This window comes from Ranitomeya variabilis, chromosome 2 (assembly GCF_051348905.1).
Source record: "Ranitomeya variabilis isolate aRanVar5 chromosome 2, aRanVar5.hap1, whole genome shotgun sequence".
Classification (NCBI taxonomy): domain Eukaryota; kingdom Metazoa; phylum Chordata; class Amphibia; order Anura; family Dendrobatidae; genus Ranitomeya; species Ranitomeya variabilis.
The window spans coordinates 142,464,832-142,488,533 of NC_135233.1; the positions used below are offsets into that span (position 1 = coordinate 142,464,832).

General features: G+C 53.2%; 1 long non-coding RNA gene across 1 annotated transcript in view; it reads left to right on the forward strand.

Moving 5' to 3' along the window:
- The first annotated feature begins 2,024 nt into the window (after nt 1-2,024).
- The window catches only part of LOC143804693 (uncharacterized), a 73,263-nt gene continuing 51,585 nt past the window's right edge, over nt 2,025-23,702 (forward strand). Inside the window, exons 1-2 of the long non-coding RNA XR_013221077.1 lie at nt 2,025-2,131; nt 2,244-2,301. This is a non-coding gene — a long non-coding RNA (uncharacterized LOC143804693). The remainder of the gene's footprint in view (nt 2,132-2,243; nt 2,302-23,702) is intronic.

Below are 23,702 nucleotides of genomic sequence, written 5' to 3' on the forward strand. Positions count from 1 at the left end.
TCTCCGCAACCCCATCAGAGGCTCCATGCAGGAGGACACGAGCTCTGACCAATGAGCACTTCTATCACTCTGATGGGAGAGATTCAGTGGCCGGTGTCTTGTCCTTCACTGCACACTCCTTTTTCAATGCCAGGCCCTCACCAAAGGTCCTGAAGTTGCCAGAGTGCAAGGCCTGCCGGCCCTGCATGTGAAGTTGTGACTTTTTTCTATTTACAGCTTGATGGACCTAACCGAAACATCGCAGCGCTACACCTAGTGTAGTGGCCATTCTTGGTTACTGCATTTTAATAGGAGATGGGCTGCAGTACTTGTGAAGGCTCACTGCACAGTGTATGGTGCTGTGGTATTCTTGATCTGTACACATCCATCTGTGGTTCTTGCTGATTGGCCTGGGTGCTGAGTGTTGGACCACAATTAATCTGATATTGATCACCTATTTTAAAAAGTACTGATCATAAGATTGTTGGTTTGGAAACCATGAATCAGGCACTTGATGAGTTATTGCAGCTTTGTATCCTTTATTCTGAAATGGCATTTAAGAGAAAGTATACTCTGAATAACAGGCCGGGGACTATGGGTCTTGGATGACTAGTCCAAGGCCAATCCCCATTTCCCAGCTCTGCTCCCCTTGACTGATGGGTCTCTTCTGAGACACATAGTGCCCAGCCAGCTTTTCACAGTATATTCTATCTGAAATGTCGCAGACAAGGTTTTAATGTAAAACATACAAGGTTGTAATAATGCAGCCAGTGTCTGACTTATGCTGTCCTTAATTCAGGCACCATGAATCTCATGACATGTCACCCTTAAAGGGGTTGTCCACTATTAGGACAACCCTTTCTTGATCTAAATGTTTGGCTCTGATAAGATACAAAATGCTTATACTCACCTACCATTGCGGTGGTGTCGGCACTCTCGTACCAGGCCGTCGTGTGATTGTTATAACACGTTATCCTGGCACCCAATCAGCGCTGGTGTCACTGTTTCCACCTTTGTATGAAGTGAACACAAAGAGGAAGTCGGAGATCAACAGCAGCCCGGACTTTCTCTTAATGTTCACCTGCTTCTGACTTGCTCCGTATGTATACGGCGCATGTCGTGAGAGGGTTAAGAGGAAGCTTCACTATATTACATATTTTATATGAGATTATCACTAGAGGACTAGTAAGCCTGTTCCATGTAGTCCTTAATATTCATGAGCTCTGTATAACCCCGCTCCTACCACTTACTGGCAGCTTTCTGCCTATGCACAGTGTACACAAAGCTGCCAATCAGAGGACTGGGTGGGCTTATATGAAGCTCAGCATTCAGAGAACTGGGAGATCTGCTGCAGATAAAACAGTGATTTTATCAAAACTGCAGCAAGCAAGTAAGTGATACATCTCTGGAATCAGAATCTATGACCCTACTTTATGCTGCTTACAGATGGGGTACCAAAATATTATATATTTTCTGTTTTCTTTCTCTTGGCAAGAAAGTATTTAATTGATGTAAAACCACCATGTTCAACTTCTTTAGCTTTTAGATTCTTAATACCAAGTAATAAGAAAGATATTCTGATTGTGCTAGTCTGGACAAGCATGTCGCCTCTGGCTTTATTAAAATACCATGGAGGCATTCCAAATTCTTAACTGCGAAGCAAATCCTAAGATAAGGCGTTGAGGAAATCCTCCATACTTGGACACATCAATATAAACTTTGCCTCCTCAGCATGCTGCGGGCCAGTACTGCTCCAGTGATAATAACATCTGTCTGCCAAAAACTGTTTGACTTCACATAAAGACTTCATTTATATGAAGGGGACCGAGGTGGATGTCACTGACTCGCTCTTCTCTCACTGAGATATAGAAGCCTTTATGTACACGGATATCTGATGCACATGACGTTTCACAATGCACAATGACTGTGTGCCTTAGCATTCATGAGAATCTGTCACTTTTTCCTTTCCTATGAAGTAATCATAGAAAGCATAAGGGTGTGCTATGTGCATAATGTACACTGATTTATGGGAACTGGAAAAGCCTTATAAACTTCTACACAAGTGGATGACTGTTTAGCTAAGGTGACTTTTTAACAACTTCTAAAATCACTGACTGTGGTTGCATCTTCTTGTCTTCTGTTCCTGCCTCAGGTGATGTGCGCGACATGTCTTTTGCTCCAAGATCTGCCAGAAAAACGACTCTGAAAATTCCCAAAAGAATGAAAACATGTTTTTTTTTTTTTTTTTTTTTTCATGTGTTCAGTCTTTTCAACGTCTTCTAACCTCTTCAGGTTTCCAAATATGCCAAGCGGTTAAAGAAGGTGAGCAGTCCATTCTTCAGGCTTTTTCGTTTCTGAATTTTGAGATTATGATGCAATTAGTGTTGAGCATTCCGATACCGCAAGTATCGGGTATCGGCCGATACTTGCGGTATCGGAATTCCGATACCGGTATTCCGATACTTGCCGCGTATCGGATACCGGAATCGGAAGTTCCAAGATTCAAAATTCAGAAATTCAGCCAATGAGAATGATTCCAAGTGTGGGCACATCCTGTTTAGCATGGAGGGCATGAAACTACTGGCAAGGCTGTGATTGGCTGCTGAAATGATGTCATGATGCAGTTTAAAAGTCGCTGGCGCCATTTTCCGATCACTCTGCTGTGAATTCAGTTAGTGACAGGACGCTGTTTGCTGACTGAGGGACAGTTTAGAGATAGCGATTTGCTTCTTTGTGCTTTCCAAAGGCTAATTTAGCAACCGCTGTGTTCACCTACTATTCACCTTGCTTTTGCCTTGTAGCGCTGTTTTCACAGCGATCTGCAAGGTCTGTGTGTGTGTGTGTGTGTGAGTGCAGCCCACTCTCTAGTCTGAGTGCAGCCACATAGGCCATCCATAGCTGGTTGTATTCAGTTCAGGGAGGGTGGTTCATTGCCTCATACTGTTCTTTTTTTTTTTTTTTTTTCAAGTAGTGTAGTCTGCTGCTAATTTATTCAAAAAAATCCTATTAGTGTCTTTCCACCCGTCTCCAGCTAATTTGTGGAAAAACACTACATAGGATAAAGTAGAGGAGGGTTTTTGGGCCTTGCAGCGCCGTTTACGGCTGTCTGCACGGTCTCCGTGTGACTGCAGCTCGCCCTGTAGTCTGTGAGCAGCCGTAGCCTGGTTGTCTGCAGCTCAGGGTTGTTCACTGCGTCATACCGCCAAATCAATTTTAATTTTTTTTCAAGTAGTGTAGTCTGCTGCTAATTAATTTAAAAAAATCCTATTAGTGTCTTTCCACCCGTCTCCAGCTAATTTGTGGAAAAACACTACATAGGATAAAGTAGAGGAGGGTTTTTGGGCCTTGCAGCACCGTTTACGGCTGTCTGCACGGTCTCCGTGTGACTGCAGCTCGCCCTGTAGTCTGTGAGCAGCCGTAGCCTGGTTGTCTGCAGCTCAGGGTTGTTCACTGCGTCATACCGCCAAATCAATTTTAATTTTTTTTCAAGTAGTGTAGTCTGCTGCTAATTAATTTTAAAAAATCCTATTAGTGTCTTTCCACCCGTCTCCAGCTAATTTGTGGAAAAACACTACATAGGATAAAGTAGAGGAGGGTTTTTGGGCCTTGCAGCGCCGTTTACGGCTGTCTGCACGGTCTCCGTGTGACTGCAGCTCGCCCTGTAGTCTGTGAGCAGCCGTAGCCTGGTTGTCTGCAGCTCAGGGTTGTTCACTGCGTCATACCGCCAAATCAATTTTAATTTTTTTTCAAGTAGTGTAGTCTGCTGCTAATTAATTTTAAAAAATCCTATTAGTGTCTTTCCACCCGTCTCCAGCTAATTTGTGGAAAAACACTACATAGGATAAAGTAGAGGAGGGTTTTTGGGCCTTGCAGCGCCGTTTACGGCTGTCTGCACGGTCTCCGTGTGACTGCAGCTCGCCCTGTAGTCTGTGAGCAGCCGTAGCCTGGTTGTCTCCAGCTCAGGGTTGTTCACTGCGTCATACCGCCAAATCAATTTTAATTTTTTTTCAAGTAGTGTAGTCTGCTGCTAATTAATTTAAAAAAATCCTATTAGTGTCTTTCCACCCGTCTCCAGCTAATTTGTGGAAAAACACTACATAGGATAAAGTAGAGGAGGGTTTTTGGGCCTTGCAGCGCCGTTTACGGCTGTCTGCACGGTCTCTGTGTGACTGCAGCTCTATCTGTTGTCAGTTCAGCCCCCAAAAAAGAAATAAATAATAAAGTTCACCAAACACACCAGTTACACCACTTTACATTTGTGTAGGCCACATTAGCTCATATTAAAGTCTAGTCCACACTTTAGAAAATTAGTGTTTCTTATACCTGTTAGGAGGAGTTGCTCAGGAATAAGCACACAAATCCGTTAGTACTTTTCTGCTTATCTTTATCAGTCAACCAAGATGAAGAAGGCAGTGAGTAAGGCACGTGGGCGTGGGCGCGGAGCAGGGAGGGGACGTGGGGATTCTGTGCCTGCTGCGGGCACCGGTGACTCATCAGCACCCACTTTCACCAGGCAACAGTCGTTCATGCGCAGCTTTGTGTCAGAGCGCCGTACACCGCTGCTGCGTGAAGACCAAATTGAAGCCGTTGTCGGATGGATGGCAGCTAATGCATCAACTTCCATTAGTGCCACATCCTCTCAGACACAGAGCACTGGAGAGCAGCCATCTGTCTCTTCACCACCTGCCAAATTGCCCAGGCAGACAGAGAGCCCAGGACAGGAGCCGTCTCTACTTCTGTTCTCTGAATCTCTTGGCTTGGAAACAGGGGGCCAGCCAAGCAGCATTGGAGAAATGGAAGAAGAGGCAGGGTGCAGTGATGCCCAACAGCTTTTTCTGTCTTCCTCTGAAGAGGCGGGTGGGCCAGTGGCTCCGGTCACCACATCGCAGGCCGCATCAGCTGATGATGACACTCAGGTGCCACTTACTGGTGCGTGCTCTGCTGCTGAGACTACCCAGGAGGAGCAGTTGGGGGCAGAGGGTAGTGTAGATGATGAGGTCCTCGACCCATCTTGGCGTGAGGGACAGGAAGGTGGTGGGAGCAGCTCTGAGGAAGAGATTCCCCGTACGGCCCAAAGAGGGAGAGGGAGGGGGAAGACTGCGGATCCTGCAGCCTCCGCTTTGGCACCCGTTAGGAGCATGTCTCTTCCAAAAGCCAAAAAGGGCGCTCCCAAGACTTGCAGTGCCTGGTCCTTTTTTGACACAGTTGCAGATGACATTTGCTATGTCAGATGCAACGTGTGTCATCACAAAGTCAAAAGAGGTCGAAATGTCAGCAGCCTCAATACCTCCAACATGTGGAAACATGTGCGCACCAGGCACCCGGCGTTGTTAGAAAAACACACTGAAGAGGTAGGCCAACCAACAGCGGCAGCTACCACCTCTTCAGCTCGTGTTGCCTCTTCCTCTAGCTCACACGCAGCTGGTTCGGCTTCCTCCCAGGATCGCCGTGGAAGAACCTCTGGCCCTGTTGTCCAGAGACCCGCTGTAATTCCACCCGCAGCACCACTTTCCCAGTCATCCACACACTCCCAGCCCAGTCTACAGCCATCGGTAGTACAGGCATGGGAGAAAAGGCGGCCTTTCTCGTCAAACCACCCACGAGCACAGGCTCTGACTGCAGGCATTGCCAAACTTCTGTCACTGGAAATGCTGTCATTCAGGCTGGTGGAGACTGACAGCTTCCGTGACTTGATGTCATTGGCAGTCCCACAGTACAATGTGCCCAGCCGCTTTTACTTCAGCAGGCAAGCCGTCCCTGCCCTGCACAAGCATGTGGAGGGACACATAAAACACGCGCTACTGAACGCCGTCAGTAGCAAGGTCCACCTCACCACCGATGCGTGGACCAGTCAACATGGACAGGGGCGATACCTTTCCCTCACTGCCCATTGGGTTAATGTCATTGAGCCGGGTACAGACCGTGCGAGTGGCGCAGGACGTGTCCTGCCCACTCCAAGGATTGCAGGAATCCATTCTGTACGCATTGACTCCTCCTCTTACACCAGTTCCTCAGAATCATCGCTGCAGGAGCCGTCACAGTCCACCTCCACATGGACCCGTGATGAACGTGTACCTGTTACGACCGACATGAGCACAGCCGTGGCCAAACGTCAACAGGCCGTGTTGAAATTAATTTTTTTGGGGAATCGTAGCCACACAGCGCAGGAGCTCTGGAATGCCATCAAGCAGGAGAGCGATGTGTGGTTTGTGCCAGCGAATCTCCAGCCAGGCATGGTAGTGTGTGATAATGGCCGAAATCTGGTGGCAGCTCTGGGCCTCGGCAACCTCACTCACATCCCATGTCTGGCACATGTGCTCAATTTGGTCGTGCAGAGCTTTTTGAGGGACTATCCGGATCTTGATGCACTGCTGCACAAGGTCCGCCTAGAGTGTGCTCACTTGCGGCGTTCCAGCACGGCAAAAGCGCGCATTGCGGCTCTGCAGCGCCGACACCGCCTGCCGGAACATCGCATCATATGTGACCTACCTACCAGGTGGAATTCCACGTTACATATGTTGGAGCGGTTGTGTGAGCAGCAGCAAGCTGTAATGGAGTACCAGCTGCTTCAGGCGCAAAGAAGTCGCACTCAGCGCCGTACAGACTTCACAACCACAGAGTGGGCCACTATGAATGACGTCTGCCAGGTTTTGCGTCCCTTTGATTATTCCACGCGGATGGCGAGTGCAGATGATGCACTAGTCAGCATGACTGTCCCCCTTATCTGCCTGCTTGAAAAATCACTGCAAGCGCTAAGGGATGATGTTGTGGAAGAGGTGGAGGATGAGGATTCACCATTTCCATCATCTTCTGGACAGTCAGCGCCACGTGGTTCCTCACAAATGCTTAGGCAGGGGACAGTTTGTGAGGAGGATGAGGAGGAGTCAATGGAGGAGGAAGACGTCCGTCCAGAGGAGGGAGTTACCGAATTGTCCAGTACTCAGTGTGTACAGCGAGGGTGGGGTGATGACGAGCGGGCAGAGATCACGCCTCCAGCAGGGGACAGCGTTTCTTGGGCAGTTGGCAGTCTGCAGCACATGGTGGATTACATGCTGCAGTGCCTGAGAAACGACCGCCGCATCGCCCACATTCTCAACATGTCTGATTATTGGGTGTTCACCCTCCTCGATCCTCGCTACCGGGACAACGTAGAAAGCCTCATCACACCGTTGAACCGTGAGCGAAAAATGCGGGAGTACCAAGACACACTGGTCAATTCCATCATCTTCTCCATTCCAACTGAGAGAAGTGCTGCTAGTGCATTCCAAAGCAGCTCAGTGCGTCCAGGCAGTGGTGGAGGCTCTGCACAAAGAGGGAGCAGAAGCAGTGCCTCTGCCCAAGGCAAGACCAGTATGGCCCAACTGTGGCACAGTTTTCTGTGCCCCCCACAAAAGTCTACACCATCACAGACGGCTCCAGTCAGCAGGAGGCAACGGTTCCGTCAGATGGTGACAGACTACATGTCTTGCCCTCTTGCTGTACTCCCAGACGGCTCTTCCCCTTTCAAGTTTTGGGTCTCAAAGCTGGATACATGGCCAGAGCTAAGCCAGTATGCATTGGAGGTGCTGTCTTGCCCTGCGGCCAGTGTATTATCGGAACGTGTCTTTAGTGCTGCAGGTGGTGTACTAACTGACCGTCGCATGCGACTATCCTCCGATAACGTTGACCGGCTTACTTTCCTGAAAATGAACAAGGCCTGGATCTCGCAGGAATTTGCCACTCCTCCTCCTGATTAAATAATTAGGTCACTGTATACGTTATCCAGGTCTCCTGTTGTGTTCATCTTTCTACCACCTGAACTTAAATTCCTGTGCTCCAACACCGCCAGTTGAGGCTCAGAAGTGCCGTCTGCACAGTCAAAACATACGACCCAGTGTTATTGGGTTTCAGTAACGTCAGCTGATCCCCAGCTGTGTAGCCGGCAATGTGTCATGCGACCGCCACGCTGACACAACAACTGAAATGTAAGGGAATCTGTCCCCCCCCCCCCAAGGCGTTTGTTACTGAAAGAGCCACCTTGTGCAGCAGTAATGCTGCACAAGGAAAAGGTAGCTATTTTTGTTTAGCTCCTTGCACACGCAGAACTTAACACTTATAAAATGTGTCCCCTGCAACCGTAAAACCGTCCCGGAGGTGGGACTTTCCTTCGTAATGTGACGCAGCACAGCCGTCATTCCTACCCCCCCGGCGCCGCGCACCGGCTCCTCAGCGTTGTTTTATTCCGTCCCGGAGCCTGCGCTGTTATGTTATCCCGTGGCCAGGCACACTTAGCGCTGCCCGTCTTCTGGCATCATTTGGTGTCAGGATGGCTGCGCCTGTGCGGCCGCGCTGGCAGAGAGCCCGCCTCGCAGTGTCTTCTGATTTAATCCCACTGGGGGCCTGGGATCCATGGACATGCGCAGTGCATATCTGAACCTCCACCTCTCACTCATTTCCCTATGGCTTCTTCAGACTGTTCGGTGTCAGCTGGTCCCTAATAGCATGCCACGGCCGTGACACCGCACAGTCTTAAGAAGCCGTAGGGAGGGGAGTGAGAGGCGAGGATATGCACTGCGCATGTCCATGGATCCCAGGCCCCCAGTGGGATTAAATCAGAAGACACTGCGAGGCGGGCTCTCTGCCAGCGCGGCCGCACAGGCGCAGCCAGCCTGACACCAAATGATGTCAGAAGATGGGCAGCGCTAAGTGTGCCTGGCCACGGGATAACATAACAGCGCAGGCTCCGGGACGGAATCAAACAACGCTGAGGAGCTGGGGCGCGGCGCCGGGGGGGTAGGAATGACGGTTGTGCTGCGTCATAGAAGGAAAGTCCCACCTCCGGGATGGTTTCACGGTTTCAGGGGACACATTTTATAAGTGTTTAGTTCTGCGTGTGCAAGGAGCATGATGAAAAGAGCCACCTTTTCCTTTTGCATCTTTTGTGCTGCACAAGCTGGCTCTTTCAGCTACAAACGCCTTGGGGGGGGTTAAAGGTTCCCTTTCGACTTTCTCAGGCTTCGGCCTACATTGTGTTCCTCTGCTTTTCCACCTGTCCCTGGGCTCCAACACCGCCAGTTGCCGTCCAGAAGTGCTGTACGCACAGTCAACAGTCCCTCCTCTGTTATTGGGGTTCAGTAACGTCAGCTGTTCCCCTGCTGTGTGTGTGGCAATCCCTCCTACCTCCTCCAACCTCCTCCTCCTCCTCCACCTGTCCCTGGGCTCCAACACCGCCAGTTGCCGTCCAGAAGTGCTGTACGCACAGTCAACAGTCCCTCCTCTGTTATTGGGGTTCAGTAACGTCAGCTGTTCCCCTGCTGTGTGTGTGGCAATCCCTCCTACCTCCTCCAACCTCCTCCAACCTCCTCCTCCTCCACCTGTCCCTGGGCTCCAACACCGCCAGTTGCCGTCCAGAAGTGCTGTACGCACAGAGCCAAACACCTCGCCAATGTGTTAGTGGGGTTCAGCACCGCCAGCTGTTCCCCTGCTGTGTGTGTGGCAATCCCTCCTACCTCCTCCAACCTCCTCCAACCTCCTCCTCCTCCACCTGTCCCTGGGCTCCAACACCGCCAGTTGCCGTCCAGAAGTGCTGTACGCACAGTCAACAGTCCCTCCTCTGTTATTGGGGTTCAGTAACGTCAGCTGTTCCCCTGCTGTGTGTGTGGCAATCCCTCCTACCTCCTCCAACCTCCTCCTCCTCCTCCACCTGTCCCTGGGCTCCAACACCGCCAGTTGCCGTCCAGAAGTGCTGTACGCACAGTCAACAGTCCCTCCTCTGTTATTGGGGTTCAGTAACGTCAGCTGTTCCCCTGCTGTGTGTGTGGCAATCCCTCCTACCTCCTCCAACCTCCTCCAACCTCCTCCTCCTCCACCTGTCCCTGGGCTCCAACACCGCCAGTTGCCGTCCAGAAGTGCTGTACGCACAGTCAACAGTCCCTCCTCTGTTATTGGGGTTCAGTAACGTCAGCTGTTCCCCTGCTGTGTGTGTGGCAATCCCTCCTACCTCCTCCAACCTCCTCCTCCTCCTCCACCTGTCCCTGGGCTCCAACACCGCCAGTTGCCATCCAGAAGTGCTGTACGCACAGTCAACAGTCCCTCCTCTGTTATTGGGGTTCAGTAACGTCAGCTGTTCCCCTGCTGTGTGTGTGGCAATCCCTCCTACCTCCTCCAACCTCCTCCAACCTCCTCCTCCTCCACCTGTCCCTGGGCTCCAACACCGCCAGTTGCCGTCCAGAAGTGCTGTACGCACAGTCAACAGTCCCTCCTCTGTTATTGGGGTTCAGTAACGTCAGCTGTTCCCCTGCTGTGTGTGTGGCAATCCCTCCTACCTCCTCCAACCTCCTCCAACCTCCTCCTCCTCCACCTGTCCCTGGGCTCCAACACCGCCAGTTGCCGTCCAGAAGTGCTGTACGCACAGTCAACAGTCCCTCCTCTGTTATTGGGGTTCAGTAACGTCAGCTGTTCCCCTGCTGTGTGTGTGGCAATCCCTCCTACCTCCTCCAACCTCCTCCTCCTCCTCCACCTGTCCCTGGGCTCCAACACCGCCAGTTGCCGTCCAGAAGTGCTGTACGCACAGTCAACAGTCCCTCCTCTGTTATTGGGGTTCAGTAACGTCAGCTGTTCCCCTGCTGTGTGTGTGGCAATCCCTCCTACCTCCTCCAACCTCCTCCTCCTCCTCCACCTGTCCCTGGGCTCCAACACCGCCAGTTGCCGTCCAGAAGTGCTGTACGCACAGTCAACAGTCCCTCCTCTGTTATTGGGGTTCAGTAACGTCAGCTGTTCCCCTGCTGTGTGTGTGGCAATCCCTCCTACCTCCTCCAACCTCCTCCAACCTCCTCCTCCTCCACCTGTCCCTGGGCTCCAACACCGCCAGTTGCCGTCCAGAAGTGCTGTACGCACAGTCAACAGTCCCTCCTCTGTTATTGGGGTTCAGTAACGTCAGCTGTTCCCCTGCTGTGTGTGTGGCAATCCCTCCTACCTCCTCCAACCTCCTCCAACCTCCTCCTCCTCCTCCACCTGTCCCTGGGCTCCAACACCGCCAGTTGCCGTCCAGAAGTGCTGTACGCACAGTCAACAGTCCCTCCTCTGTTATTGGGGTTCAGTAACGTCAGCTGTTCCCCTGCTGTGTGTGTGGCAATCCCTCCTACCTCCTCCAACCTCCTCCTCCTCCTCCACCTGTCCCTGGGCTCCAACACCGCCAGTTGCCGTCCAGAAGTGCTGTACGCACAGTCAACAGTCCCTCCTCTGTTATTGGGGTTCAGTAACGTCAGCTGTTCCCCTGCTGTGTGTGTGGCAATCCCTCCTACCTCCTCCAACCTCCTCCAACCTCCTCCTCCTCCACCTGTCCCTGGGCTCCAACACCGCCAGTTGCCGTCCAGAAGTGCTGTACGCACAGTCAACAGTCCCTCCTCTGTTATTGGGGTTCAGTAACGTCAGCTGTTCCCCTGCTGTGTGTGTGGCAATCCCTCCTACCTCCTCCAACCTCCTCCAACCTCCTCCTCCTCCTCCACCTGTCCCTGGGCTCCAACACCGCCAGTTGCCGTCCAGAAGTGCTGTACGCACAGTCAACAGTCCCTCCTCTGTTATTGGGGTTCAGTAACATCAGCTGTTCCCCTGCTGTGTGTGTGGCAATCCCTCCTACCTCCTCCAACCTCCTCCAACCTCCTCCTCCTCCACCTGTCCCTGGGCTCCAACACCGCCAGTTGCCGTCCAGAAGTGCTGTACGCACAGTCAACAGTCCCTCCTCTGTTATTGGGGTTCAGTAACGTCAGCTGTTCCCCTGCTGTGTGTGTGGCAATCCCTCCTACCTCCTCCAACCTCCTCCAACCTCCTCCTCCTCCACCTGTCCCTGGGCTCCAACACCGCCAGTTGCCGTCCAGAAGTGCTGTACGCACAGTCAACAGTCCCTCCTCTGTTATTGGGGTTCAGTAACGTCAGCTGTTCCCCTGCTGTGTGTGTGGCAATCCCTCCTACCTCCTCCAACCTCCTCCAACCTCCTCCTCCTCCTCCACCTGTCCCTGGGCTCCAACACCGCCAGTTGCCGTCCAGAAGTGCTGTACGCACAGTCAACAGTCCCTCCTCTGTTATTGGGGTTCAGTAACGTCAGCTGTTCCCCTGCTGTGTGTGTGGCAATCCCTCCTACCTCCTCCAACCTCCTCCTCCTCCTCCACCTGTCCCTGGGCTCCAACACCGCCAGTTGCCGTCCAGAAGTGCTGTACGCACAGTCAACAGTCCCTCCTCTGTTATTGGGGTTCAGTAACGTCAGCTGTTCCCCTGCTGTGTGTGTGGCAATCCCTCCTACCTCCTCCAACCTCCTCCTCCTCCTCCACCTGTCCCTGGGCTCCAACACCGCCAGTTGCCGTCCAGAAGTGCTGTACGCACAGTCAACAGTCCCTCCTCTGTTATTGGGGTTCAGTAACGTCAGCTGTTCCCCTGCTGTGTGTGTGGCAATCCCTCCTACCTCCTCCAACCTCCTCCAACCTCCTCCTCCTCCACCTGTCCCTGGGCTCCAACACCGCCAGTTGCCGTCCAGAAGTGCTGTACGCACAGTCAACAGTCCCTCCTCTGTTATTGGGGTTCAGTAACGTCAGCTGTTCCCCTGCTGTGTGTGTGGCAATCCCTCCTACCTCCTCCAACCTCCTCCAACCTCCTCCTCCTCCACCTGTCCCTGGGCTCCAACACCGCCAGTTGCCGTCCAGAAGTGCTGTACGCACAGAGCCAAACACCTCGCCAATGTGTTAGTGGGGTTCAGCACCACCAGCTGTTCCCCTGCTGTGTATACGGCAACGTGTACTGCGACCGCCACGCAGTCACAACAAGTTTACTTTAAGGGAACCTGTCCCCCCCCCCCCCAGGCGTTTGTTACTGAAGGAGCCACCTTGTGCAGCAGTAATGATGCAAAGGGAAAAAGTGCCTCTTTTCGTGGTGCTCCTTGCACATGCGGAACCTAACAGTTATGAAATGTGTCCCATCACAGCGTTAAACCGTCCGGTAGGTGGAACTTTCCTTTGTCGTGTGACGCAGCACAGCCATCATTTTTACCCCCTTGGCACCGTGCGCCGCCTCCTCAGCGTTGTTTGAATCTGTCCCGGAGCCTGCGCTGTTAGGTTAGCCCTTGGCCATGCACACATTTTGCGCTGCCCGTCTTCTGACATCATTTGGTGTCAGGCTGGCTGCGCCTGTGCGGGTGCGCTGGCCGAGATCCCGCCTCGCAGTGTCGTCTAATGTAATCCCACCGCGGGCCTGTGATCCGTGCCCGTGCGCAGTGCATATCCTCGCCTCTCACTCCCCTCCCTACGGCTTCTTCAGACTGTGCGATGTCAGCTGGTCCCTAATAGCATGCCACGGCCGTGACACCGCACAGTCTGAAAAAGCCGTAGGGAGGGGAGTGAGAGGCGAGGATATGCACTGCGCACGGGCACGGATCACAGGCCCGCGGTGGGATTACATTAGACGACACTGCGAGGCGGGATCTCGGCCAGCGCACCCGCACAGGCGCAGCCAGCCTGACACCAAATGATGTCAGAAGACGGGCAGCGCAAAATGTGTGCATGGCCAAGGGCTAACCTAACAGCGCAGGCTCCGGGACAGATTCAAACAACGCTGAGGAGGCGGCGCACGGCGCCAAGGGGGTAAAAATGATGGCTGTGCTGCGTCACACGACAAAGGAAAGTTCCACCTACCGGACGGTTTAACGCTGTGAGGGGACACATTTCATAACTGTTAGGTTCCGCATGTGCAAGGACCATAATTAAAAGAGCTAAGTTTACCTTTTCCAGCATTAGTGCTGTACACAATGGCTCTTTCAGCTACAAACGCCTGGGGGGGGGGGGGTTAAAGGTTTCCTTTCAACTTGCTCGAGTGCAGGCTTCGGCCTACACTTCGCTCCCCCTGCTCCTCCTGCTGACCCTGGGCTCTAACACCGCCAGTTGGGGCCCGGTACTGCTAGCTGCACAGAGAAAAACACCAGCCAATGTGTCAGTGGGGTTCAGCACCGCCAGCTGTTCCCCTGCTGTGCAGCCGGCATCGTGTCCTGCGACCGCCACGCAGACACAACAGACCCAAAGCTGCCGCCAGTGCAGGCTTCGGCCTACACTCCCCTCCCCCTGCTCCTGCTCCTCCTCCTCCTGCTGACCCTGGGCTCTAACAAACCGCCAGTTGGGGCCCAGATGTGCTAGCTGCACAGAGAAAAACACCAGCCAATGTGTCAGTGGGGTCCAGCACCGCCAGCTGTTCCCCTGCTGTGCAGCCGGCAACGTGTCCTGCAAAAGCCACGCAGACACAAGAACTGAAATTGAAGGGAACCTGTCCCCCCTCCCCCAGGCGTTTTTACGTTATCCAGCCACCTTGTACAGCGGTAATGCTGCATGTGTGCAAGGTGGCTCAGAAACGTATTCTCCTCGCACATGTGGAACTGAAAACACGTCTGCAATGTGTCCTCTGTGTGACCATTTAACCGTCCCGGTGGTGTGACTTTCCTTTGTAATGACACGCTGCAACCCCCTTGGTAGCGCTGCCCGTCTTCTGGCATCATTGTTTGGCTGCCTGCGCCTCTGCGGCCGCCCTGACCCACACAACGCCCCTCGGTGTCTTATTTATTGGGACTGCGAGGGTGTGTTTGATGGGCATGAGCAGTGCATCAGTTCGCCTGTCCCTCATCTCCTTCCGCCTTCTTCAGACTGTGCGGCTTCATGGCCGTGGCATGCGATAAGGGATCAGCTGACGCCACATAGTCTGAAGCAGGTGTAAGAACCCAAGCGAGAGGCGAACATATGTACTGCGCCAGGCCATGAATCCCAGCCCCGCAGTGTTTTAACTATGTCAATACACTGCGGGGCTGTGATTCATGGGCATCGCGAACCGCACCAGCCAACATTAAATGAGGTCAGAAGATGGGCAGCGCTAACAGCGCTAGGCCAGGGGATAACACGACAGCGCAGACTCCTGTACAGCAAATAACAACGCTCAGGAGGCTGCACCCAGCACCAAGGTGGGATTCTTGACATCTGTGCTGCGTCTCATTACAAAGGGAACTCGCGCCTCCAACACAGTTTGACTGTTTAAAGGGCTAAATGTTATACGTGTTTCATTCAGCGTGTGCAAGGAGCGAAATTAAAAGAGCAACCTTTGACTTGTGCAGCACTACTGCTGCATAAGCTGTGGCTCTTCTACTTTGTAACCCCTGAGGGGGGGTTAAAGGTTACCTTTGAAATTGGTTCAATTAGGCTTCGGCCTACACTCTGCTCCCCCTGCAGAGCCCTGGGCTCCAACACCGCCAGTTGGGGCCCGGTACTGCTAGCTGCACAGAGAAAAACACCAGCCAATGTGTCAGTGGGGTTCAGCACCGCCAGCTGTTCCCCTGCTGTGCAGCCGGCATCGTGTCCTGCGACCGCCACGCAGACACAACAGACCCAAAGCTGCCGCCAGTGCAGGCTTCGGCCTACACTCCCCTCCCCCTGCTCCTGCTCCTCCTCCTCCTGCTGACCCTGGGCTCTAACAAACCGCCAGTTGGGGCCCAGATGTGCTAGCTGCACAGAGAAAAACACCAGCCAATGTGTCAGTGGGGTCCAGCACCGCCAGCTGTTCCCCTGCTGTGCAGCCGGCAACGTGTCCTGCAAAAGCCACGCAGACACAAGAACTGAAATTGAAGGGAACCTGTCCCCCCTCCCCCAGGCGTTTTTACGTTATCCAGCCACCTTGTACAGCGGTAATGCTGCATGTGTGCAAGGTGGCTCAGAAACGTATTCTCCTCGCACATGTGGAACTGAAAACACGTCTGCAATGTGTCCTCTGTGTGACCATTTAACCGTCCCGGTGGTGTGACTTTCCTTTGTAATGACACGCTGCAACCCCCTTGGTAGCGCTGCCCGTCTTCTGGCATCATTGTTTGGCTGCCTGCGCCTCTGCGGCCGCCCTGACCCACACAACGCCCCTCGGTGTCTTATTTATTGGGACTGCGAGGGTGTGTTTGATGGGCATGAGCAGTGCATCAGTTCGCCTGTCCCTCATCTCCTTCCGCCTTCTTCAGACTGTGCGGCTTCATGGCCGTGGCATGCGATAAGGGATCAGCTGACGCCACATAGTCTGAAGCAGGTGTAAGAACCCAAGCGAGAGGCGAACATATGTACTGCGCCAGGCCATGAATCCCAGCCCCGCAGTGTTTTAACTATGTCAATACACTGCGGGGCTGTGATTCATGGGCATCGCGAACCGCACCAGCCAACATTAAATGAGGTCAGAAGATGGGCAGCGCTAACAGCGCTAGGCCAGGGGATAACACGACAGCGCAGACTCCTGTACAGCAAATAACAACGCTCAGGAGGCTGCACCCAGCACCAAGGTGGGATTCTTGACATCTGTGCTGCGTCTCATTACAAAGGGAACTCGCGCCTCCAACACAGTTTGACTGTTTAAAGGGCTAAATGTTATACGTGTTTCATTCAGCGTGTGCAAGGAGCGAAATTAAAAGAGCAACCTTTGACTTGTGCAGCACTACTGCTGCATAAGCTGTGGCTCTTCTACTTTGTAACCCCTGAGGGGGGGTTAAAGGTTACCTTTGAAATTGGTTCAATTAGGCTTCGGCCTACACTCTGCTCCCCCTGCAGAGCCCTGGGCTCCAACACCGCCAGTTGGGGCCCGGTACTGCTAGCTGCACAGAGAAAAACACCAGCCAATGTGTCAGTGGGGTTCAGCACCGCCAGCTGTTCCCCTGCTGTGCAGCCGGCATCGTGTCCTGCGACCGCCACGCAGACACAACAGACCCAAAGCTGCCGCCAGTGCAGGCTTCGGCCTACACTCCCCTCCCCCTGCTCCTGCTCCTCCTCCTCCTGCTGACCCTGGGCTCTAACAAACCGCCAGTTGGGGCCCAGATGTGCTAGCTGCACAGAGAAAAACACCAGCCAATGTGTCAGTGGGGTCCAGCACCGCCAGCTGTTCCCCTGCTGTGCAGCCGGCAACGTGTCCTGCAAAAGCCACGCAGACACAAGAACTGAAATTGAAGGGAACCTGTCCCCCCTCCCCCAGGCGTTTTTACGTTATCCAGCCACCTTGTACAGCGGTAATGCTGCATGTGTGCAAGGTGGCTCAGAAACGTATTCTCCTCGCACATGTGGAACTGAAAACACGTCTGCAATGTGTCCTCTGTGTGACCATTTAACCGTCCCGGTGGTGTGACTTTCCTTTGTAATGACACGCTGCAACCCCCTTGGTAGCGCTGCCCGTCTTCTGGCATCATTGTTTGGCTGCCTGCGCCTCTGCGGCCGCCCTGACCCACACAACGCCCCTCGGTGTCTTATTTATTGGGACTGCGAGGGTGTGTTTGATGGGCATGAGCAGTGCATCAGTTCGCCTGTCCCTCATCTCCTTCCGCCTTCTTCAGACTGTGCGGCTTCATGGCCGTGGCATGCGATAAGGGATCAGCTGACGCCACATAGTCTGAAGCAGGTGTAAGAACCCAAGCGAGAGGCGAACATATGTACTGCGCCAGGCCATGAATCCCAGCCCCGCAGTGTTTTAACTATGTCAATACACTGCGGGGCTGTGATTCATGGGCATCGCGAACCGCACCAGCCAACATTAAATGAGGTCAGAAGATGGGCAGCGCTAACAGCGCTAGGCCAGGGGATAACACGACAGCGCAGACTCCTGTACAGCAAATAACAACGCTCAGGAGGCTGCACCCAGCACCAAGGTGGGATTCTTGACATCTGTGCTGCGTCTCATTACAAAGGGAACTCGCGCCTCCAACACAGTTTGACTGTTTAAAGGGCTAAATGTTATACGTGTTTCATTCAGCGTGTGCAAGGAGCGAAATTAAAAGAGCAACCTTTGACTTGTGCAGCACTACTGCTGCATAAGCTGTGGCTCTTCTACTTTGTAACCCCTGAGGGGGGGTTAAAGGTTACCTTTGAAATTGGTTCAATTAGGCTTCGGCCTACACTCTGCTCCCCCTGCAGAGCCCTGGGCTCCAACACCGCCAGTTGGGGCCCGGTACTGCTAGCTGCACAGAGAAAAACACCAGCCAATGTGTCAGTGGGGTTCAGCACCGCCAGCTGTTCCCCTGCTGTGCAGCCGGCATCGTGTCCTGCGACCGCCACGCAGACACAACAGACCCAAAGCTGCCGCCAGTGCAGGCTTCGGCCTACACTCCCCTCCCCCTGCTCCTGCTCCTCCTCCTCCTGCTGACCCTGGGCTCTAACAAACCGCCAGTTGGGGCCCAGATGTGCTAGCTGCACAGAGAAAAACACCAGCCAATGTGTCAGTGGGGTCCAGCACCGCCAGCTGTTCCCCTGCTGTGCAGCCGGCAACGTGTCCTGCAAAAGCCACGCAGACACAAGAACTGAAATTGAAGGGAACCTGTCCCCCCTCCCCCAGGCGTTTTTACGTTATCCAGCCACCTTGTACAGCGGTAATGCTGCATGTGTGCAAGGTGGCTCAGAAACGTATTCTCCTCGCACATGTGGAACTGAAAACACGTCTGCAATGTGTCCCCTGTGTGACCATTTAACCGTCCCGGTGGTGTGACTTTCCTTTGTAATGACACGCTGCAACCCCCTTGGTAGCGCTGCCCGTCTTCTGGCATCATTGTTTGGCTGCCTGCGCCTCTGCGGCCGCCCTGACCCACACAACGCCCCTCGGTGTCTTATTTATTGGGACTGCGAGGGTGTGTTTGATGGGCATGAGCAGTGCATCAGTTCGCCTGTCCCTCATCTCCTTCCGCCTTCTTCAGACTGTGCGGCTTCATGGCCGTGGCATGCGATAAGGGATCAGCTGACGCCACATAGTCTGAAGCAGGTGTAAGAACCCAAGCGAGAGGCGAACATATGTACTGCGCCAGGCCATGAATCCCAGCCCCGCAGTGTTTTAACTATGTCAATACACTGCGGGGCTGTGATTCATGGGCATCGCGAACCGCACCAGCCAACATTAAATGAGGTCAGAAGATGGGCAGCGCTAACAGCGCTAGGCCAGGGGATAACACGACAGCGCAGACTCCTGTACAGCAAATAACAACGCTCAGGAGGCTGCACCCAGCACCAAGGTGGGATTCTTGACATCTGTGCTGCGTCTCATTACAAAGGGAACTCGCGCCTCCAACACAGTTTGACTGTTTAAAGGGCTAAATGTTATACGTGTTTCATTCAGCGTGTGCAAGGAGCGAAATTAAAAGAGCAACCTTTGACTTGTGCAGCACTACTGCTGCATAAGCTGTGGCTCTTCTACTTTGTAACCCCTGAGGGGGGGTTAAAGGTTACCTTTGAAATTGGTTCAATTAGGCTTCGGCCTACACTCTGCTCCCCCTGCAGAGCCCTGGGCTCCAACACCGCCAGTTGGGGCCCGGTACTGCTAGCTGCACAGAGAAAAACACCAGCCAATGTGTCAGTGGGGTTCAGCACCGCCAGCTGTTCCCCTGCTGTGCAGCCGGCATCGTGTCCTGCGACCGCCACGCAGACACAACAGACCCAAAGCTGCCGCCAGTGCAGGCTTCGGCCTACACTCCCCTCCCCCTGCTCCTGCTCCTCCTCCTCCTGCTGACCCTGGGCTCTAACAAACCGCCAGTTGGGGCCCAGATGTGCTAGCTGCACAGAGAAAAACACCAGCCAATGTGTCAGTGGGGTCCAGCACCGCCAGCTGTTCCCCTGCTGTGCAGCCGGCAACGTGTCCTGCAAAAGCCACGCAGACACAAGAACTGAAATTGAAGGGAACCTGTCCCCCCTCCCCCAGGCGTTTTTACGTTATCCAGCCACCTTGTACAGCGGTAATGCTGCATGTGTGCAAGGTGGCTCAGAAACGTATTCTCCTCGCACATGTGGAACTGAAAACACGTCTGCAATGTGTCCTCTGTGTGACCATTTAACCGTCCCGGTGGTGTGACTTTCCTTTGTAATGACACGCTGCAACCCCCTTGGTAGCGCTGCCCGTCTTCTGGCATCATTGTTTGGCTGCCTGCGCCTCTGCGGCCGCCCTGACCCACACAACGCCCCTCGGTGTCTTATTTATTGGGACTGCGAGGGTGTGTTTGATGGGCATGAGCAGTGCATCAGTTCGCCTGTCCCTCATCTCCTTCCGCCTTCTTCAGACTGTGCGGCTTCATGGCCGTGGCATGCGATAAGGGATCAGCTGACGCCACATAGTCTGAAGCAGGTGTAAGAACCCAAGCGAGAGGCGAACATATGTACTGCGCCAGGCCATGAATCCCAGCCCCGCAGTGTTTTAACTATGTCAATACACTGCGGGGCTGTGATTCATGGGCATCGCGAACCGCACCAGCCAACATTAAATGAGGTCAGAAGATGGGCAGCGCTAACAGCGCTAGGCCAGGGGATAACACGACAGCGCAGACTCCTGTACAGCAAATAACAACGCTCAGGAGGCTGCACCCAGCACCAAGGTGGGATTCTTGACATCTGTGCTGCGTCTCATTACAAAGGGAACTCGCGCCTCCAACACAGTTTGACTGTTTAAAGGGCTAAATGTTATACGTGTTTCATTCAGCGTGTGCAAGGAGCGAAATTAAAAGAGCAACCTTTGACTTGTGCAGCACTACTGCTGCATAAGCTGTGGCTCTTCTACTTTGTAACCCCTGAGGGGGGGTTAAAGGTTACCTTTGAAATTGGTTCAATTAGGCTTCGGCCTACACTCTGCTCCCCCTGCAGAGCCCTGGGCTCCAACACCGCCAGTTGGGGCCCGGTACTGCTAGCTGCACAGAGAAAAACACCAGCCAATGTGTCAGTGGGGTTCAGCACCGCCAGCTGTTCCCCTGCTGTGCAGCCGGCATCGTGTCCTGCGACCGCCACGCAGACACAACAGACCCAAAGCTGCCGCCAGTGCAGGCTTCGGCCTACACTCCCCTCCCCCTGCTCCTGCTCCTCCTCCTCCTGCTGACCCTGGGCTCTAACAAACCGCCAGTTGGGGCCCAGATGTGCTAGCTGCACAGAGAAAAACACCAGCCAATGTGTCAGTGGGGTCCAGCACCGCCAGCTGTTCCCCTGCTGTGCAGCCGGCAACGTGTCCTGCAAAAGCCACGCAGACACAAGAACTGAAATTGAAGGGAACCTGTCCCCCCTCCCCCAGGCGTTTTTACGTTATCCAGCCACCTTGTACAGCGGTAATGCTGCATGTGTGCAAGGTGGCTCAGAAACGTATTCTCCTCGCACATGTGGAACTGAAAACACGTCTGCAATGTGTCCTCTGTGTGACCATTTAACCGTCCCGGTGGTGTGACTTTCCTTTGTAATGACACGCTGCAACCCCCTTGGTAGCGCTGCCCGTCTTCTGGCATCATTGTTTGGCTGCCTGCGCCTCTGCGGCCGCCCTGACCCACACAACGCCCCTCGGTGTCTTATTTATTGGGACTGCGAGGGTGTGTTTGATGGGCATGAGCAGTGCATCAGTTCGCCTGTCCCTCATCTCCTTCCGCCTTCTTCAGACTGTGCGGCTTCATGGCCGTGGCATGCGATAAGGGATCAGCTGACGCCACATAGTCTGAAGCAGGTGTAAGAACCCAAGCGAGAGGCGAACATATGTACTGCGCCAGGCCATGAATCCCAGCCCCGCAGTGTTTTAACTATGTCAATACACTGCGGGGCTGTGATTCATGGGCATCGCGAACCGCACCAGCCAACATTAAATGAGGTCAGAAGATGGGCAGCGCTAACAGCGCTAGGCCAGGGGATAACACGACAGCGCAGACTCCTGTACAGCAAATAACAACGCTCAGGAGGCTGCACCCAGCACCAAGGTGGGATTCTTGACATCTGTGCTGCGTCTCATTACAAAGGGAACTCGCGCCTCCAACACAGTTTGACTGTATAAAGGGCTAAATGTTATACGTGTTTCATTCAGCGTGTGCAAGGAGCGAAATTAAAAGAGCAACCTTTGACTTGTGCAGCACTACTGCTGCATAAGCTGTGGCTCTTCTACTTTCTAACCCCTGAGGGGGGGTTAAAGGTTACCTTTGAAATTGGTTCAAGTAGGCTTCGGCCTACACTCTGCTCCCCCTGCAGAGCCCGGGCTCCAACACCGCTTGTTGCTGTCCGGAAGTGCTGGCTGCACAGAGCCAAACACCTCGCCAATGTGTCAGTGGGGTCCAGCACCGCCAGCTGTTCCCCTGCTGTGCAGCCGGCAACGTGTCCTGCAAAAGCCACGCAGACACTTGCTCTTGGACCTTCTGCTCCCCATCCTGGTTCCAGTACCGTCAGCTGGTTCCGGGCAGAGCCTTTGGCTTAGGTGCCTCCCTTTGGTATCCGAGTTCCACCAACGTCAGGTGGTCCTTGGTAGTGCTTTCAGGCACGGGTACCTCCTGCTTAGTAACCGGGTTCCAGTAACGTCAGCTGGTCCTCGGTAGTTCCATTGGCTCTTGGACCTTCGGCTACCCATCCGGGTTCCAGCACCGTCAGCTGGTTCTCGGCAGTGTCTTTTGCTCTTGTACCTTCTGCTCCCCATCCTGGTTCCAGTACCGTCAGCTGGTTCCGGGCAGAGCCTTTGGCTTAGGTGCCTCCCTCTGGGTATCTGAGTTCCACCAACGTCAGGTGGTCCTTGGTAGTGCTTTCAGCACAGGTACCTCCTGCTTAGTAACCGGGTTCCAGTAACGTCAGCTGGTCCTCGGTCGTTCCATTGGCTCTTGGACCTTCGGGTAGCCATCCGAGTTCCAGTTCCATCAGCTGGTTCTCGGCATTTTCTCAGCCTTCTTGTACCTTCTGCTACATTTCCAAGTTCAAGAGACTAAACACGATGACCCGGAAGACCACCCCTAAGATGACGACGACACCAGAGACGACAACCACCGTGATGACGACGACCCTGGAGACGATGACCCTGAAGACCACCCCGATGACGACGACCCTGGAGACCACCCCGATGACGACGACCCCGGAGACGACGACCCTGGAGACGACGATGACCTGGAAGACCGAGAAGCAGAAGAACAAGAGGCTGCAGAACAAAGAGCAGAAGGACATTAAGCATAACACAAAATATCAGAGCAAAAAATATTATGTAAATTATAAGCAGAAGAAGACTAAGCAGTGTATGGGGGTGAGTCCGTTCCTCCTCGTGGTGCCCCTGGATAAAGCCTGATGCTGCAGGCCAAACTGAACGCGGACAAATGTAACTGTTTTGTGACAGGCAGAACGGAAGGTGTAATCTTCAAACTTTTATAGATAACAACTACGGGAATGCCTGTCACAAATAAGAATATGATGAAGAAGTAGAATATGATGAAGATAATAGTAAACTAAAAACAATATGAACAATGTAACCCAAAAAATAATAGGTAGAAGATGAAGAAGAAGATGAATAAGGTGAAGAAGTTGATGTCAAAGAAGCTGATGATGAGGATAATTAAGAAGAAAGCGTGGGAGAAGTAAAAAAAAAGGTGAAGGGCGTGGAAGCAGTGAAACATCAATATCTGACATTAAAAAAAAAATTAACATAGTCAAATTCTTTCTAACGCCGAACGTCATAAAAAAAAACGCAAAATCCTGCTATTCTATTACATTGGGCTAAACCTCTGTGCCTTTAATATCTCCGCCACGTCCCCCAATACATCCTACATTATTCTTAGTTGTTTTCCTTCATGTAGAATGAACCTACAAGTGTATAAAGGGTTTATTTTAATTCCGATATTTTCGTCCCATTGACTTGCATTGGGATCGGGTATCGGTATCGGATTAGATCCGATACTTTGACGGTATCGGCCGATACTTTCCGATACCGATACTTTCCGATATCGGAAGGTATCGCTCAAC